This window comes from Cebus imitator, unplaced genomic scaffold (assembly GCF_001604975.1).
Source record: "Cebus imitator isolate Cc_AM_T3 unplaced genomic scaffold, Cebus_imitator-1.0 Scaffold640, whole genome shotgun sequence".
NCBI lineage: Eukaryota > Metazoa > Chordata > Mammalia > Primates > Cebidae > Cebus > Cebus imitator.
In genome coordinates, this window is record NW_016107955.1 from 61,023 (window position 1) to 75,561 (window position 14,539).

Here is a 14,539-nt window from a genome sequence, read left to right on the forward strand (position 1 = left end):
TGGCGCGATCTCAGCTCACTGCAACCTCTTCCTTTAGGGTTCAAGTGATTCTCCTGCCTCAGCCTCCTGAGTAGCTGGGACTACAGGCATGCACCACCACACCTGGCTAATTTTGTATTTTTAGTATAGATGGGATTTCTTCTTGTTGGTCAGGCTGGTCTCAACCTCCTGACCTCAGGTGATCCGCCCACTTCAGCTTCCCAAAGTGCTGGGATTACAGGGGTGAGCCACTGTGCTTGTCCCTAGCTAAATTTTGTATTTTTAGTAGAGACAGGGTTTCACCACGTTGGCCAGGATAATCTTGATCTCCTTACCTCGTGATCTGTCTGCCTCAACCTCCCAAAGTTCTGGGATTACAGGCTTCCTTACTGTTAATATATTGATTAGACAAATATTAAAGTGTAACATTTACTGTTCTGTTTTGTTTTGTTTTTACTAATTCTAGCAACAGCCCTTTAATATAAGCACAACTGTCCCCATTATTTTACTTGGCAGGGTGATGGGAGTTGAAGTAGAAACATGGTGGCGATAATTTTACTGGGATTTAAAATTTACAGAAGGTAACCATCCCACAATTAACTCTATGTAGACTCTAGTTTTGAAATTCAGGATCTGCTTTATTTAATTCGAAGTGTTTTGTAGGTAATAAAATTTTTTCCAATTTTCATTTGGAGGGCAGGAGATCACTTTCAGTTTTGAGATTTTGCATTGGTACATTTTACAGTGGGTTAAGCAGTGATCACAAATTTACTAAACATCAATTTCAATTTGACCCTTATCATTGAGCATTAGAATAAATCTGGGAATGATAATCTAGGTGTGACCTAAAAGTTTAATTTATTCTAGGTCGATGTCTGAGAAGAGAGGAAGGAGTGGCAATACCAAATAAAAACTTTGTCTAGGGTTCAATGGCAAAGTTCAACCTGAGTTGCCAGGATGTTTGTTGTTTGTCTTCCAGTATGGCCAAAAAGCATGTATGAAGCTGGTGAATAATTTTTATATGTACAGTTTTTTTTTCCACAAATAATAAAACCTATATTCTTAGTGTTTATATTGAGGATATAAAATTGTCTATAGAAGAAAGTGTCTTCTATAATTTCATTTGGGTTAAGAACTGAGTTGTTTTCAGGAATGTTGTCTAAGTGTTAGAAGTATTACAGTTGGTTCTGAATTCTTGAGTTACTTCTCTAAACAGGTCCTAAAAAATGCAAATAGGTATGTAAGGACTATTGCTTTAGAAATAATAACTGGTTATGTTTGAACGTTAATAGAATGGTTAACCCTCCTCACACACCCTATAAATGTGTTGTATGAGTCTCACTCCTTTCTCCTCCCGTTTTTTTTTTTGTAGATCCTCCAGAAGCCTGACCTGAGTGGGTTAGTGATCCAGAGAAACCAGCAGACCAACTTGGTCAGGAAGGTTCTCGAAGCCGTTGGAGCAGTGTGGAGAATTTCCCACCAGGATGAGTATGATTGGCTGTGATTTTAGGTTAGTTTTTGTAAATCTCTGTGGGTAGTATTTGTATTTTACTTCCTGGAATGGAGATAGTAGGAGTGGCTATATTTCCATTCTATGATTGAGCTACTTTGGTTTCTTCCATTCTTGGGATCTGGTGTGGTACTGGTTGCTTCTTTTGTTAAGGTGGAGGTCATTACTGAATTAAAGAGATTTGTTAAAATGAGTGATATCTGTACATGATTTTTCAAATCACCCCAGGCTTCATTCAAAAAATAAAATTGCAAGACAGTATGTCTAACCAATTCTTTTTAAAGAGTTATGAAGGGCCGGGCGCAGTGGCTCAAGCCTGTAATCCCAGCACTTTGGGAGGCCGAGGCGGGTGGATCACGAGGTCAAGAGATCGAGACCATCCTGGTCAACATGGTGAAACCCCGTCTCTACTAAAAATACAAAAAATTAGCTGGGCATGGTGGTGCGTACCTGTAATCCCAGCTACTCAGGAGGCTGAGGCAGGAGAATTGCCTGAACCCAGGAGGCAGAGGTTGCGGTGAGCCGAGATCGTGCCATTGCACTCCAGCCTGGGTAACATGAGTGAAACTCCGTCTCAAAAAAAAAAAGAGTTATGAAAAATTTCTAACATGCAAAAATTGGATAGTGTAATAATTCCCCCACTTACCCATCACCAGCTTTAATAGTTTCAACTTGCACATTCTATTTCATCTATACTTCTAACCACTGCCTCCCAATAGGTTATTTTGAAATAAATCCCTACTGTCTTATTTATTTGTAAAATACTTGTTTGTATTTCTAAAAGGCAAGGGCTCTTTAAATATAAGATCAAACTGAAAAAATTTAATAGATTTTTTAAAAATATCAAATGTAAAATATTCAGATTTCTCTGTTTTGCAGCTTTTTTTTTTTTTTAAACTGTTTGTTTGAATCAGGATCCTGAGAAAGCACATTTATTGCAAAGCATTGATTATAGCCCTTAAATCTATTTTAATCTGCAGGTTCCGTCTCTTTTGTTTTTTTTTCTTCCAATAGATTTGTTGAAGAAATTGTCCTATATATAGTTTCCTCCCCACCCTCTCCCTCCCCTGTTTGGGGATTACAGCCCAGTAGTGGTGTCTAACCCATTCTTGCTAAATTAAAGACCCTGGAGGGCCTATTGTAATGGAACAATGGCTGTAATCTCCAGTATCCCAGTTGGAGTTGATAGTGCTGTCCTAGGCACTATCGTAAATAACTAGTCATGGATGATTCCTTTTTCTGTGGCAGAGTCTGATTTGATACCTGACTTCAGTTCCATGTCTTGGCCCTGCTTACTGCTCCACATGAAAAGTAGGCCTCCTGGTGGAAGAAGCTAATGTTTCCTAGATAATGACCTGATTGTGCCTTTGGGATTTTTCATGCATGGTTTCAATTTCCTTAGGTGATTTTATTATTTTTATACTACCTTATAATGTTGCTTTTCATTCTTTTGATGTTAGTATCTCAGCTGCTCTGACCCATACCTTCTAAGCTATTAAGACCTAATCATGAGTTCCTGGCTGTCATATAGTTCTTGAAATGGCAATACTAAAACAGTTTTTGAGAGCTTCTACTTATATCCTGATTTTCAGCTATTAGTTTTTCACAACCTTAGTTTTCCTACTGTGATTTTTTTCATTTCATTTGAAATTGATGTTTCCTCAGCACAAGTCCTTTAAACTGTTCATTTCTTACCTCGTGCAGCATTGCCCATTCTGGGATCTACCTCTGTGTCCCTTCCGTGGCCAAAACCTGAGAATGGATATTGGATACATTAGGCTCTTGCCAGCCTTTGACTTAGGCACAACCGGGGGCAGAACAAGGCCTTACTTGTGCCTGCCTTTAAAATGAGAGTAATTTCAAGGGGCAGAGAGGGGTAGAAGTAATCATAAATGAAAGTTATTTGAAGTATTTAGATGAAATATGATTGTGAATCAACCAAGTGCTGTGGATCATGAATTCAGACCTTTCAATTCTTTGTTCATGAATGGAGAAATAAATCACTGGTTGAAAATTGATTAAATATTAAGTGATTTCTTGGGAGTTGCAGTTAATTCATGAATTCAGCAAAAATAATTTGGGGCATATTGGATATAGTGATTAGACACTTAGCCCTGAGTTTTCTTTAGGAAGTTTGGACGAAATCATTTAAATCTAATCCTGAGTTTGTGAAACTAGAATAACTGTAAATTGTAGGTAGAGTTTTTTTTCTTTTTTTTGCACACCGTAGGCATTCTAATATTTGAGTTTTCCACACAATTCTTAGCTTTAAATTTACAATGGAAATGCTGTTGGTGTGGTTTTTTTTCTTCTATTGTGTGTTTTCAACCATGAGTTCAAAGTATTAGTGAAATGCCAAACTTAGTTGCTTTGAAAATATTTTCCCTTCACATTAAGATTAATTTATCTGTTAATTGTTTTGTAGTTGTAACCATATTAGGTTGCTTTACAATGATCTCACTATAAGGTTGATCATAATTACTTGGGCTTTTGGTGTTTTGCTGTATTATGTATTCTTTGTTTCCTTAATGACTGGTTACTAGATGTTGTTTATATATGTTAATGTCAGGAATAATTCAACTTTAAAGTCGTTGGATGTGTCATAGGTGTTAAGTTGTTAAAACTTGATGTGCTTGTTGACCAGCTTGGTCTTCCGGTTATAAAAATCCTTTCAGGTAGTGAAGAAGTGGCTCTCTATGAGTAAAACAACTGTAGATTTTGTTTGGGCTGTTATCCTGAGCATTTTCAACTTTTAAGTTCTCTTTAAAAGCTTTTAATCATTTGGCTTTAAAAATTACAGTTGTGGCATAGAATGATCCCATAATGTGTTTTTACAGAAAGTTGGAATTTGTTTTAATTTATTATGAATGTACCATTACGTGGAGTTTGGGATTGTAGATCTGATTCATTCTGGATTGCTGATCGAATAAGATGAATGTCAAAATTCTTCTTCAACTCTGAGATTCTGATTGCATAATCTTACATATTGAAAGAAAGCATTTTTTCCTTTCAGTAGTCATTAAGTAAATGGTGACTAAAAGGGAGATAAATTATTCTGGAATTACCTTTCACTATAGCCATTTAGATTTAAAAGATCAGTGAGTCTGAAGATACTGTCATGGATTTATGTACCACCTTTAGCACAGCCCAGGTTTTGGGTCTTTATGGTTAGATACCAGAGATAATTGCTCCAGAAGTGCTTGGGTAGATTGCATTTGGTGGCTGTTTATGTTTTCGAATGATTTTGTAAGACTACTTTGATGGGTACATTATTTGCTATAATTATTTTCTTATATGCTTGTCTATTTTATAGTGAGGCGTATTTCTCCTGGTCTTTGCTTCCCGCGTCCCCCCCCCCCCCACTATTCTTTATTACAGCATTCTGACAACTGAGTTCTTATAGGTGAAAAAGCCTTTCAGCACAGCGATTAAGAACATGGACTCTGGAGCTAGATTCGCAAAGTTCAAATTCTGACTCCCATTTCTTACCAGGTGTGTCATGTTGTGCAAATTATTTAACTGCTTTGTGCCACATAGTTCTTCATCTGTAAAATGATGATTATACTTCCTGCCTCATAGAGTTCTGGAGAAGTTTAGCTGAGTTAATGCATATAAAGTGCTTAGAACAATGATTCTGAAACTTTAGGGAACATCAGAATCACCTAGAGGGCTTTCTAAAACAGGTTGCTGGTCCCCATTCCCAGAGTTTCTGATTCTGTAGATATAGGAGAGGCCCCAGGTTTTGCATTTCTGACAAGTTCCCAGGTGATACTTGTCTATTTCCTGCAAACTGCCAGCTGGATCTAGAGGCTTGATAAATTTCAGGTTCATTCCCTTTGGCAAATACATTGGCAGGCTGTGTTCATTCACAACATTCATTATGTTATGATGACTTGAATTTTTTGGATCCATTAATTTGTTGGGGGCTACAAAATGGTGATGTTCTAATGTTATCATTTGGTTTTCATCTATTAACTGGAATAATTTTATGTTTCCCCTCATCTTTTATTTGGTTACTCAGCAGTATATATGGGAAGAGCAGGTAAATACTCAGTTTTTTTAAACATGGCTTTCAAGATGATGAATTGGTTTCTTGTCATCTTCAAAAGGTTACACATATAAGTATATATATAACTATGTATTCATAGATGTAAACGTTTGATGGGTTTCAGTACATTGCAATTCTGACTCTTAGCGAAGTTCAGATTGTCCTACTTGTGGCTAGTGGTACTCTCTTAAAGTTGGCTCCTGATTATTATTGACATGCTCTCTAGTAGTCTTTGATAGCTTCCTTGCTATCTGGTATGTCAAGATGTTTCCAGGCTCATTCTTGTGCATTTCTCCCCCAGACCTGGAATCAGCAAATGGGATTAAGATAAAAGGTGAAGTCAAAAGAAATTCTGTCTTTGCCCAGGGTAGCTTGGAACTTTCTATCAAGTTCCACCTTTCTCTTTCCACTTAACCTCCCTAACCTGCCTCTTCATTCTTCTCTACCTTTTTATTAGAGTGTAGGTGGAAAGTTTTGAGAAGCCTTGATAATCATAGAAAGATCATGGAGCCCAGGCAGTTCCGGATTTGGGGCCTGGCCACTTAGTAGGTCTGTTGGTTTGGGCAAGTTAATCTTATCAGTTATCATCTGGGGAAATACCTTATTTATATGGTTGTTGGAAGTAAAGAGGAAATGTAAGGTGTTAGTGCATGGTAGGTGATCACTAGATGGTAATTTATTTAATGTACTATTTCACTTAACTCCTTCAGCAGCTCAGAGGTGGGCAGTCAGGGTGGTGAAAATAACGGCCATTTAGCAAAATGTATCTGGACCCTTTAGGTCTGTGTGGGATCATCAGTGGTGAGGAGGGATGAGGTTGTTCTTGAGTTATTTTGGGTCTGAGACTTTGGCCAGTGATAACTGAATGTTCCACAGAGTAGTTTTTCACTTTGGAACTCCCTAGGAGTCACATTTATACCCTCTGAAGGGTCTTAGCCAGTTCCATGATGTGTATTACATTGGTTACCTTGATCTCCCTCCATCTATACAGGCCGCTACTATTCAAGGTTCTTCTGTTCAAGGTTCTGTTGTAACCTTAGTAACCTATAATGAGTCTTCCTAATAGTCATCAGTATCACCACTGTAACACACTTGAGCAGTACCATACATGGCAGGTCAGCAAACAGGTAAATCTTATTTTTTTAAGCATTATACATAATATCTAATGTATAGTATGTGGCATGTCTTAAGTGCTGCTCAGTGGAAGTCGTTGTTCAGTTTTTAGTTTAATATATCTTGTCTCTTTTACATAGCATTTACTGAGTGTTGCTAAGTATAAGGAGTAAGGAATGTAAAATGAGACTTGGTCTCTGCCCTTGAGAAACTCACAGTCGAATTAAGGACTGTGAGATTATGTTTAAAGTTCCTTAGTCTCTTCCTTTGTGTCATCATTTCTTCTCCTTGCTCTGTTAATGCATGATATAGCCTGTCCATTGTTTCTTATAGATTTTCTAATTCTGTGTGCCTCCCCAGCCTTTGAGACTGCTAATATGTGAGAAAGCCTATAGTTGTCTTCTCTGAATACAGGGTAACATCAAGAAAAGCCTTTGGGCCAATATTGGATTTCACAGTGGCACGTGCAGTTGACATTACAATACCAGTTTATGGTCTTTAGATGGGCATGTACACCTGAGTTCCAGCCTCTTTCCTGTTCCTTTAAACTGCCTTCCTTCTGTCTTCTTTCCTCACCTCTACCCAACCCTTAACTTATTTGGTACATAAAAATAGAGGCTCCCATACCCAGGAAGTGATCAAGTATGTAAAGAAACAGCTGTACTTCACATAAACTAGGATTTGAGTGGGCCTAGGGTATATCACTAAATTTCCATTCTTATCTATAAAATAGTAATCAGAAAGCCTATTTCAAAAGGTTGCTGTGAACCTTAAAGTGAGGTGATGGTTTTTTTGAGATGTAGTCTCACTTCCGTCACACAGGCTGAAGTGTAGTGACATGATCTCTCCTCACTGCAACCTCCACCTCCTGGGTTCGAGCTATTCTTCAGCCTCTCGAGTAGCCAAGATTACAGGCATGTGCCACCACACCTGGCTAATTTTTGTATTTTTAGTAGAGACAGGATTTTGCCATGTTGGCCAGGCTGGCCTCGAACTCCTGACATCAGGTGATCCACCCGCCTCAGCCTCCCAAAGTGCTAGGATTACAGGCGTGAACCACCGTGCCCAGCCGAGATGATGTGTTTTTAAATGCTTAAATTATAGAGTACAAAGATAAGGTCATTATAATTTATGTAGAATATTTAGTAGGTATGTTACTTGGGGCAAATTACTTTGTCACTGAGCCAGTTTCCTCATCCTTTAAATCAGGATGGTGATATTCATTTAACAAATATTTATTGAGGATGTATTCATTGCAGCTACATCCTGGGAATACAAAGATAAGTGACTGGAGAATGTAGGACAGCGTGGTCTACGGGAAGGAGACTTGCAAATCACACACAAAGGGATCAGTATGGTAATAGGAGGAAGGAACAAAATGTGCTATAGCAGTTTACAGGAAGGCATCAGAAAATGTCACAGAGTTTTGTTAGGGTTAAGCAAGATAAATGAAAAGTGCTTCATGAATTCAGAAATGCTATACAAATGATGTTAGTTAAATGTATCCCAAATGAATGAGTCGTCTCAACTATTATTTCACTTATTCACAAGACATATTCTTTAGACGCATTTATTTCTTTGAGCTAGATATTATGACCTCTTTAAGGATGTTATGTATTCCTGTAGTAGAGTATCCTGAAAGTAATGCTTTTGTCTAAAAGGATTTTCTTCATCCATTTTACCATCATTTTCTAGTTTTTAAACACTGAATTAGTTCAGGAAAAACTAGAAAATGTGTGCATATTTGGGGAGGGGATATTCGTAATTCTACCACAATGTTAAGTCACTGTTAACATTTTGGTTGATTCACATCTTAATAATAAGTGTAATATTTAAAGAATAGGAAAAGACAGCCCAGTAGAAAATTTTAAGGATAGGCATTTCCCAGAATAGGAGACTAAAAGTGTTCACTATCAAGTAAAGATACTCAAACTAATAATCCAAAATGCAAATTTAAATAAGGTCTTTTTTAGTCATTAGATTGGTAAAAAAAAAAAAAATACTTTGATAATATCAAGTCATGGCAAAATGTTTAAGGAAGAGTCTGGCCTTATAATACTGCCTACAAGCGGTGTAAATTGTTACAGCTATTTTGGAGGTAGTTTTGGCAAGTTGCAAGATAGTACATACTATATGATGGTATTTATGTTTAAAAAAAATAACAGAAACTGATAAGTTTATTTGGGAGGAGGGATCATGGGGAACTTTACCTTTTTCTGTAATGTGTGCATTTTTACTTCTGAAATATTTAAAATAGACTGAGAAGTACAGAGACTAATACAACGAAAATCCCTATCCTTACCCCCGCTCCAGAATTGATCATTTTTAACATTTATTTTTATCTTTTTTTTGTGGGGTGGGGAGTAACACAAGTTGAGTGTCCCTAATCCAAAATTCAAAATGCCCCAAAATGAGTGCCAACATGATGCCACTAGTGGAAAATTCTACGCCTGAGTACATAACACTTTGTTTCATGAGCAGAGTTATTAAAAATATTATATAGGGTACAATGAACTTTATTTGGTTGATGGCTACACTAAATGTCCAGACTTCACTGCTACACAATATATACATATAACAAATGTGCCCTTGTGCCACCTAAATTTACACAAGAAATTGTATAAAATTACCTTCAGGCTATGTGTATAATATAAGGTTTATATGGAACATGAATGAATTTCGTTTTTAAACTTGAATCCCATCCTCAAGATGTCTCATGATGTACAGGCAATTATTCCAGAATCTGAAATCTTGCTGGATTTCAAGCACTGGGTAGGAGATACTTAGCCTGTATAGGTAAACAGGAAATAATTTTTTAATACCCAGCATTCCCTTCCCCCCTACAATCAATACAATGAATTGCTTGAATTTTTATACTGCGAGAATGGTACGAATTATGAATGTAAGTAAAAGTTCAAAACCTATGTGGTAGCCACACAAAAACCTGTTAATAAATAATATTAAATTTGTATAGGATTTTAGAGTTTGTAAAATCATTTAATAAGAATGCTCTGGAAATGGAACTTTTTGTTTGCTCTTTTTCTTTTAACTCTTGCTTGAAAACATTTCCCTGAATTTGTTTTTAAATAATCGTCTTTATGAGTATAGAATTAAATATGCCTTTATTGTTAAAAAGTACAGATAAACACACAAATCTCCCCTAATCCCAAACTCACAGATAAAATACTCTTAACATTTTGGTATGTAGTATCTTTGTGTAGCCACATTTCATTTTTTTTTTTTTTTTCCCCAGAAATACGCTTTCTGAAATGTAATTAACTACCTCCCAGGTTTCATTTTGTATTAAAAATTTCAAACAAAAATGCTGAAAAAAATAGCACAGTGAGCATCTGTATACCATCAGCTAGATCCAACAATTAAATATTTGCCATATTAGATTTATATGTATAGATGTGTGTTTAATTTTTCTGAACATTAGAAGTAAGGATGACTATTTATTCTTAAATCCTTCAGCTACATGTCTTAAGAATAAGGACATCTCGACCCATTGCGGTGGCTGACATCTGTAATCCCAACGCTTTGGGAGACCAAGGTGGGGGTGGATCATTTGAGATCAGGAGTTCAAGACTATCCTGGCCAACATGGTGAAACCCCGCCTCTACTAAAAATACAAAAATTAGCGGGGCGTGGTGGCTCCTGTATGTAGTCCCAACTACACGGGAGGCTGAGGCAGGAGAATCCCTTGAACCCAGCAGGTGGAGGTTGCAGTGAGCTGAGATAATGCCACTACACTCTAGCCTGAGCGACAGAGCAAGACTCTGTCTCAAAAAAACCGGAAAAGAATAAGGACATCTTTTACAAAACCGCAATACCATTATCATACCTAGGGAGTTTGTTATTTTTCTTGACATTACCTAGTATCCAGTTCATATTCAGATTTCATCAGTTGTCCCCAAACTGTCTTTGTTCAAGCTGTTTTCTCCAAACTAGGGTAGAAATGGTATTTTTAAATTTGCTCTTCCCACGTATTGACCATTGTTCCATGTCTCTGTCATTATTTATACTTCTGTGGCATTTTTAATGGCTACACTGTATTCTATTGTATGCAGAATGCATTTAACCAGTTGGCTGTGTTCACACCTTTAAGTCCCAGTTTCTCATGATTTTAAGTAATGCTTCCTAGCATACAGGTAATTCAGCATTGGGTAAATAAGTGTCAAGTGAAAGAAAGAAGCGTAGGTATATCCTGATAGATAAATATTTATGACATCCATATTTAATATTTTTAATTTTTTCTTTTTTTTTTTTGTTTTTTGTTTTGAGACGGAGTCTTGCTCTGTTGCCAGGCACAGTGGCACAGTCTTGGCTCACTGCAACCTCCGCCTCCCAGGCTCAAGCGATCTTCTGCCTCAGCCTCCCAAAAAGCTAGGACTACAGGTGCGTGCCAAACGCCTGGCTAATTTTTGTATTTTTAGTAGAGATGGGGTTTCGCCATGTTGGCCAGGGTGGTCTCGATCTTTTGACTTCATGATCCACCCGCCTTGGCCTCCCAAAGTGCTGGGATTACAGGCGTGAGCTACCGTGCCCGGCAATTTTTTATTTTCATAAGATTTTGGGGAACAGGTGATAATTTGGTTACTTACATGAGTAAGTTCTTTAGTGGTGATTTGTGAGATTTTGGTGCACCCAACACTTTGGGAGACTAAGGTGGGGGTGGATCATTTGAGGTCAGGAGTTCAAGACTATCCTGGCCAACATGGTGAAACCCCGCCTCTACTAAAAATACAAAAATTAGCCGGGTGTGGTGGCTCCTGTATGTAGTCCCAACTACACGGGAGGCTGAGAGATACACACTGAACCCAATTTGTAGTCTTTTTATCCCTCACCACTTTCCCACCCTTTCCCCCTGAGTCCCCAAAGTCCATTGCATGACATCCGTATTTATATCCTTAAGAAATTTCTACAGCTGGAATGCAAAAATGGAAGGCTTTTGGTACTCATTACTAAATTGGCCTTTAGAAAGACTAACCTTGCATTTTTCACTGTGATATGTTAAGTGTATGATCCATCATGATTTATAATATTACAGCACATCAGGATAAGCCTTGATAAATCAGAAGAGTATAAATCTGGATATAGCCAGTATCATTATTATAGATGGCTCACTCCACACACACATATATGTTTCATATATTTGTATCTGCTGTCATATTTTTTCAGGAGCTAGTTTGATTCCTCTACCCTGGATGTCTTTGCATTTTGTTGACCCAATCTGGAGTCCAGGTCCCTGCTTCTTAAATTTGTTTAAATATCTTGGTGAGACCTGCCTTAAAAGGAAGTTTAGTCTGGAGAGATGCAGACTTCACTAGAAAACAATTTTTTACATAGAGAAATTTAGATTTTTGCTTTTAAAAAGTAAAGACAGACTGCTTTTATGGGTAAGTTCAACTCTCTTCCTCTAGCAAACAAATTACCAGCAGCTTTAAAAGGGTAGTCTTCATGTCCAGCAGAAAAGTTACATGATACCCTGTATTTCATATTATCTATATCAAACTCCTTATTTTATAGGCAGGCTCAGTTGTAGGAATAATGACATATCCATGGTAATATGGCTGGATAGTGGTGAAATTGAGGATCAAACCCAGGTTACCTACTCCAGTATTGTTTTCACTATATCTTTCCTTAAAACTGAACTTAAGCTCTGTTTTCTAAATGTGCTATCCGGTGTCATCCATGGAAATACAAAATAAGTGGCCCTCTTGCTGTAAGAAAGTTACTCCCCAAATAGAATTTTAGAGTAGAAAGTTAACGTGAGGAAGGCAAAAAGCTCAGTTTCTTTGCCCTTTTGACCATAGTTAATACTTTCTGACGTGAGATAATGTCATGGAGCAACTTGGAGCTCTTTCATGGAGCAGTTTGATTTGGCCGTGTGTTTTCATGCATGTGTGGATGCTATAAATCAGTAGATGGGATTGAAATTTCTTGCTTGTAAAACTTTTTCAAATTAAAGGGTTTTGTTTCGTTTTGTTTTTGAGATGGAGTTTTGCTCTTGTCACCCAGCTGGAGTGCAATGGCATGATCTTGGCTCACTGGGATTCTCCTGCCTCAGTCTCCTGAGTAGCTGGGATTACAGGTGCATGCCACCCACGCCTGGCTAATTTTTGTATTTTTAGTACAGATAGGGTTTCACCATGTTGGCCAGGTTGGTCTGGAGCTGCCGACCCAAGTGATCCACCCGCCTTGCCTCTGCCTCCTAAAGTATTGGGATTACAGGCATGAGCCACTGCACCTGGCCTAAAGGGGTGTTTTCTAAGTTCATCTTACTTTCCCTTCCTTTTCAGCTGTTTTAAAGTATAAATGTAACGTTTGCAATTTTTAAAAAGACTGAAAAAGACTGAAAATAAATAAATAATAGTTTACACCTTTTAGCATTTATAGACTATGTTACTCATCTATGTACTGTGCATATTTTTATGTTAGAACATACCGACTCCATTCTTTTTAATGGCTGCGTTGCACTCCAAAGTTTGAATCTACTCTAATATATTTATCATTTCTTATTGTTGAGTCTTACAGATAGAATTGCTGCTGGGTTAAGGGGTGGGGATGGTACCAATGTAAATGTTTGACAGATGCTACCAAAATGATCCTCAAAAAGGCTCTATTGGCCGGGCACGGTGTCTCACACCTGTAATCCCAGCACTTTGGGAGGCTGAGGCAGGCAGATCACCTGAGGTCGGGAGTTCAAGACCAGCCTGAACAACATGGAGAAACCCTGTCTCTATTAAAAAAATACAAAATTAGCCGGGCGTGGTGGCACATGCCTGTAATCCCAGTCACTTGGGAGGCTGAGGCAGGAGAATCACTTTAATCCAGGAGGCCGAGGTTGCAGTGAGCCCGGATCGTCCCATTGCACTCCAGCCTAGGCAACAAGAGTGAAACTCCGTCTTAAAAAAAAAACAAAAGGCTCTATTGAATTGACATTCCCACCAGCAGTGAGCAGTGTCTGTGAGTGTCCTCTTCTCTGCCTCTAACCTTTTTAATTTTAGCCAGTCCGATGAGTGAGACGTGCCACCTTGCTTTAGCTTTTTTCTTTTTTAACCTGCTAGTTAGAATGGGCAAATGTTTATATTCTCTGCAGATTGCAAGTTCATGGTCTTTTAATTGGTTTTCAGTTGGATTATTTGTCCTACTCAGTTTGGGGAGTTTTTGGTATGTTAGAAATAGTAACCCTTTCTCTGTCCTACAGCAAATATTTTCTGTTTATGATTTGGAATTTTTATGTAGTCAAATCTCATTTTTTTTCTTTGTTTGTTGCGTGTCTGTCTTAGAAGGCTTTTTTCTCTGCCAAGATTACAAGACTATTTCCCTGCATTATCTTCTGATACTTTCTATAGTTTGCCTTTTTATGCTTAAGTAATGGTGTGAAGTAGGTGTGTACTTTTATTTTCATCTAAATGGTTGGCCAGTAGCTCCTGTTTTCCTTCCTGGCAGAGACTATTTGATCTTTAAAAATATTCTCAGTTTAAAAGTGAATTATTTGCAGAAGTGTAGTTTTTTTAAACACTTAGGAATTTGTGGCAAGTAGAAAACTAGCTTGGTTGCTTTTAGCTGTTTAGCTTTTGAAAATAATTCAGATTGTGCATGTTTAACATTTGTCTTGGACTAAAGGCAAAGTATTATAGATAGTGCATTAAGGAATCATATTTATTGTATTTCCATTTTACTTTATGTTTGAGGCCCAGAATGTCTTAAGGTCATAAAGCCAGTTGGTGGCTGAGAACTAGAGTACCTTTGCATACTTCTCTGTTATTTTCAACAAGCATCTTTTGTGTAATAGATATGTTTTAAAGTAGTAGATGGTTCACAGTTGTTTGGTTTATTTAAGAACATTTGAAATGACTATGTGCCAGACTGTATGGGGTGCT

General features: G+C 37.6%; 1 protein-coding gene across 1 annotated transcript in view; it reads left to right on the forward strand.

Moving 5' to 3' along the window:
- The window catches only part of LOC108295434 (E3 ubiquitin-protein ligase HUWE1-like), a 64,786-nt gene that overhangs the window by 5,619 nt on the left and 44,628 nt on the right, over positions 1 to 14,539 (forward strand). The window contains exon 3 of the mRNA XM_037734590.1: positions 1,352 to 1,489. The gene's annotated coding sequence lies outside the window, so the exon portion shown is untranslated. The remainder of the gene's footprint in view (positions 1 to 1,351; positions 1,490 to 14,539) is intronic.